This window comes from Equus przewalskii, chromosome 14, assembly GCF_037783145.1.
Source record: "Equus przewalskii isolate Varuska chromosome 14, EquPr2, whole genome shotgun sequence".
In the NCBI taxonomy this organism is placed as follows: domain Eukaryota; kingdom Metazoa; phylum Chordata; class Mammalia; order Perissodactyla; family Equidae; genus Equus; species Equus przewalskii.
The window spans coordinates 69,633,935-69,639,199 of NC_091844.1; the positions used below are offsets into that span (position 1 = coordinate 69,633,935).

The window sequence follows — 5,265 nt, forward strand, 5'->3', positions numbered from 1 at the left end:
TGAGATTTACACAGTGTTGTAAGTAAATATGACCCCAGTAAAATAATTTTAAAAAGAGATGACTGTGAATTCTATTAATAACTTCATTCAGTCATTTCTTCACTAAACAAATATTTTCTAGTCGATTCTTATGAACCAGGCATATTTCTAGGCACTGGGATACAGAACAAAATTCTATCATGGGGCTCACATTCTCATGGGAAGATAATCCCTAAACAGATATAGAAACATCTAGAATGACATATTGTGGTAAGAGCTCTGAAGAAAAAGAAAGCTGAGTGAGGATAGTAAGAGTTAGAGAGTGAGGAAGAGATATTTTAGGAAGCGTGGCCAAAAAGGCTCCTCTGAGGAGATGACATTTGAAAACACAGCTGAATGAAGTGAGGCAGAGAAGCCATGTGCGGCCGTGGGAGAAAGCCCGCAGCAGAGGAAGGAGCCAGCCACAGGCCCTATGACCGGAATGCGCTTGGCAGGACGGAGAACAAGGAGGCCAGTGTTGTTGGATCAGAGTGAGGGAAGGGGAGAGTATGAAGACATGAAACGGGAGGAGTGACCAGGTCCGGATCACGGAAGGCCTACGCGCCTGGCAAGGGACTTTGGATTTTATTCTGAGTGACGAGAGGCCGTTGGAAGGTTGAGAGCAGGAAGTGGTATGATTTGATTTACAGTTTAGAAGGCAGACTCTGGCTGTTCTGTGGAGGGGGGAGAGGAGGAGAGTCAGGGTGGAAGCAGGGATTCCTGTTAAAATGCTACCGCAGTGTCCAGGCAAGCAATGTAGGTGGCACGGACTAGGGTGGCCGTGGTCATGGCGCACAGTGTTTTGGAGTCGGGATTGACAGATTTTGTAGCTTGAACCTGGAGAGGATTTGTTGATGGATTGCATGTAGAGCAAGAGGAAGAAGAGTCAACAATGTGTGTAATATTAAAAAAAAGTTAGGATACGCAATTCTATAGATAGTATGGTCAAAACAGTCTTAGATTACTTTTTTTTTTTAAATAATGAGAAACGTAAGTATAGCAAAAGAAGAAATCCAGTTGAGGAGACAGAATATTTTCTTAGATGGATGGATAAGACCATAAAAAAAAGCAGATGCTAATTGCACATAGTACAAATGGCCACAGGAGGTAAGGAAAGGAAGAGACCCCCCTCCCAAGGCCAGGGTGGAGGGGGCGGGGCGTGGGGGGGGGCGGGGGGAGAAAGGGAGGGTCGCGGGGGACGGGGAAGGGGTGGAAGGGGAGGGTGGGAGGGGTAGGAAAGCCTTTACTGAGGAGGCAGGAGTTGAAATGGGTGTTGAAAGAAGGTGGAGTTAGTCCGGGGGGGAGGGGGGGCCGGGGCCAGCACAGGGTTGTAGAAAGAGCGTTGGCTTTGGCGTTGGAGAAATTAGGCTCAAGTCCCAGTAGTGCCATTTACTACCTGGGTTAATGTGAAGGTTCGAGAAAACATCTGTAACCCACCTATTAGGTGCTCAATGAAGGGTAGCTACTAAGGATGGTGCCTTTTTAATATTCAGATTTTTAAAAATTTTCATATTTTTCTTTTCTTTTTGGGGAGAGGTTGGGGAGTTGACTCAAATCCCATTCGCCAGAAATTACAGCAGAGAAAGGAGAAAATAAGCTATTGAGAAAAGAGGAGCTATTAGTAATCTCTACTTGGACACAATTGGAGGTCTTTTGGGTTAATCTCACAGCCACTGACAGCCCAGAAGCTTGGACCTCATCCAGTGATTCTGTCACACGATCATGACTCCCTCTGCTGGCAGAACCTGGTTTTGCAGTGTAAACTCAAATCCTGAATTACCTGCTTTGGAAAATTTGCCGGCTCGGGGATGACTAAAGAGCTAACTGTGTCTTCTTGGTATAATCTCAACCTGACTGTTACTGGGACCATACTGGAAGAAGATGCTGGTATGGGAATCCCCTGGGAGAGCAGAACTTTCATTGTTGAAGAAAATGCAGCAAAGGGAGCTTCTTCCTCTCACCAAGCCAACAGTGGATGGCCCTGGCCCCTTATGAGACTGTCATTCAAATCAGGACTGCAAAGCAACTGTTCTGCCATTTCCATGGCAAGCTCTCCCCGGCAGAGGGGAAAGACCACCAGGGTTGCAGGTTTGGCGTCTGAAGACAGACTATGCCATTTAATGGCTGGGTTTCCCTCTCTAGTCACTTAATCAGCCTGAAGCTTGGAGTCCTCCTTACAATATGGGGATATTAATATTTTCCCCTTTCTTGGGGTTGATGTGCGGATCAAGTGAGTAATATATGTGATAATACTGTATTAACTGTAAATCATTCTACAAATGTAAGGGTTTATTACTGTCATTTCTTTGTCTTGCCTCTCCATTTTCTTGCCTTGAAGGTCTTGGAACATTCATTAATTTGCTGAGGCAACCCATTTTGATGACTTGAGTGTATAGAGTCCCGTTCTAGGCACAGGGGAAGGAGACACAAAGATAAAAATCACAGCTCCCATCTTCAGAGGGGCACACATTATGGTAGGGAGGGAGGGAGACTGACTCAGTTATCCACAGTATAAGTCAGACCATGATGGGTACTCTAAGACTAGTTAAACAGTGAGCTATAGAATCACGAGGAAAGGAAAGATTAATTAGAAGATAGAATCAGAGGAGGCAAAGAAGGCTTTCCAGAAAAGGTGATATTCATACAGGGCTTTCACTTATTTATAAAAATATTTATTGAGCACATACAATGTGTCAGGAACTGGACTACTCACTGTGGATACAAAAATGAACAAAACAGACATGTTATGTCTTCACAGAACAACAGGAGACGTAGACAAATAATTATTTAATTACAATGATGCTAAGTTCTATGAAGGAAAGTACAGGGAACAATGAGAACATATCACGAAGGGACATAAAGTAGGTGGGTAAGTCAAGAAACGTACCTTTAGGAAATGGCATTTAAGCTGAGAGCTGAAGGATGAGAGCAGGTATCTAGGTAAAGGTGGTGAGCAAAAATGTTCTATGCAGCAGAAACAGAATGTGTAAGGGTCCTGTGGTAGGAAGCTGGAAGGCAGCGGAAGAAAGCCATCGTCACTAGAGCCCAGGGAGCAAGGTGGAGAGTGGCATGAGATGTGACAAGAGATATGGGCAGGTACCAGATTGTATAGGGCCTTGGGGGCTATGTTAATGATTTATAATTTACCATAAGAGCAGTGAGAAACATTGAAAGGTTTTAAGCATGGGGTGACATGATCAGACGAGTTTTAAAAGATTACTTTGTAGAGAATGGGTGGCTGGAGGCAAGAGCAGACCTATGGAAACCAGATTGGTGGCTATCGTGAAAGGCCAGGCCAGAGAAGATGACGGCTTGGGTCATGATATTGGCCATGGGAGTGGAGAAGAAGTTGATAGATCTGAGAAATATTTAGGAAGTTGAGTATTTGAATAGATATATTGAGGGTGGGGAAAGAGCTGTGTACAGAGTTGGGGCCATTTTTGGAGGACCATGTTTGGTGGGGAGGATGATGAGTCCAGGGTAAACAAGTGAATTTCAGGTGCATGGGAGCCATCCAAATGGCGCTGTCCATTAGAGAATTGGATATATAGATTTAGAGCTCAGAGGAGAAGTCTGGACTGAAGATACAAATTTAGACAATAATTGAAGCCATAAATTGTCGTGATCATTATTAGAGGTTGGCGTTGGAAGAAAAAGAAGGCTTAGGACCGAGCCTTAGTGAACTCCAACATTTAATGTTGGGGTTGAGTGAGATCCACCAGTTAAGGAGACTGAAAATGAGCAAGCAGAGCTCCCAGGAGCTGGAGGAGGAAAACCAGAAAACTGCAGAGTCATGGAAACCATGGGCAGTGAGAGTTGGATAAAGAAGGGAGAAATGGATTATGTCAAGTGCTCCTGCTGAAAAGGGCCTACTAGAATTGACCATGGAGTTCACTGATGTCCTTGGTCAGAGAAATCTCTACTGAGCAGTAGGAGTAGAAGCCATATAAGATTGAGAGGTGGAATGAATAGAAAGTGAGGCTGTGTAGACAGGGACAGACAAAGTTAGGAGGACTTTTCAGGCACAGGAGCAGCATGAGCAAAGGCAGAGAGACACAAAAAACTAGTGTGTTTGGAGAATCTTAAACAAACCAGAATATCCAGGGGCTTGAGTGTATAAGATTGCGAGGGGAAGAAAAATGGCTGAAGACAATGCTGCAGAGGGAGACAGAATATGAACAACCTTGAATGCAAAGGACAAAAGGAAGGAAAGCTACTATTTCTTGAATGGCTTCTATGCTCTGGGAGTTTTTACATATATTATCTCACTTAATCCTTATCTAAACCCTGTGAGTAAGGTAAGCATTCCTATCCTCACTTCTCCCAATGAGAAAATAGCCATTCAGAGAAGTTTGCATAACTTATTCAGGGTCACACATCTTGTAAGCAATGGGATTCCAGTCTCCCTCACATACAGGAGGATCTGGGCAAGTGCCTTACCAGGTAGTGACATCGGGTGAGGAGAACATGGTTGGGATCCCTTTCATCTGGCGCTGTAGTGTCAGGAGGGTTAGCCAAAGCAGAAAAAGGGTATTCCAAAAACCAAAGCCAAGTGCAGCAAGAAAATAGTTCCAGAGCCAAATGTTCCATCCAGAAGTCAGGTTGCCAGAGCCAAGAGAGGCTAGTCCACAAAACCAAAACCTGACCCAGTAATTAGTCCAAAAGCCAAGTTACTCACAAGTAGTTGAGCTTGATCAAAGAGGGGGCTGAGGAAGGCCAGGTAACTCTAGAAGGGGGTAAGCCACCAGCTAAGCCTCAAACTTCCAGTTGAGCTGGCGTTCAGGTCCTGGGGACTTGAAGATGGGGAAGCGGGGAGGAGGTAGGTTCTGCAGAGCTGAAGAACTGCAGGATTGGGCCCTCTAGAGAAAAACATGATTGAAAATGTTTTGTGGAAAGATTCTTCTGGTGCCCCTATGAAGAAGGGCCTTGAGGTTTCAGATAATAGCACCTCCTTGATCTGGCCCTCATACGGAGAGTAAGGACAACTGGGGCTCAGCCCACAGATTCCACTCCCCTCTGTAGAGCGGAACATGGATAGGACACTGGCTTGGTCCTTGGACTTGAGAAATTACACTTAATTTGTATCCTAAAGAAAAAATATAAGACCCCAAAGAGGAACATCAAATACATGTTACCAAACGAGGTTCATTTTGCCCGCTGTACGATTACGCCAATCACCCAGACGACAAGTTTGCAGTAGAGAAAAGGTTTGTTAACAAGGCAGCCAAGTGAGGAGATGGGAGTACA

The 5,265-nt window shown here is 44.7% G+C and overlaps 1 long non-coding RNA gene across 1 annotated transcript; it reads left to right on the forward strand.

Moving 5' to 3' along the window:
* Window positions 1-384: 384 nt before the first annotated feature.
* Window positions 385-2,319, forward strand: LOC139075638 (uncharacterized). Its single transcript, XR_011526246.1, has 2 exons — window positions 385-1,125; window positions 1,555-2,319. It is a non-coding gene; the product is annotated as an uncharacterized lncRNA (long non-coding RNA).
* Window positions 2,320-5,265: the final 2,946 nt, after the last annotated feature.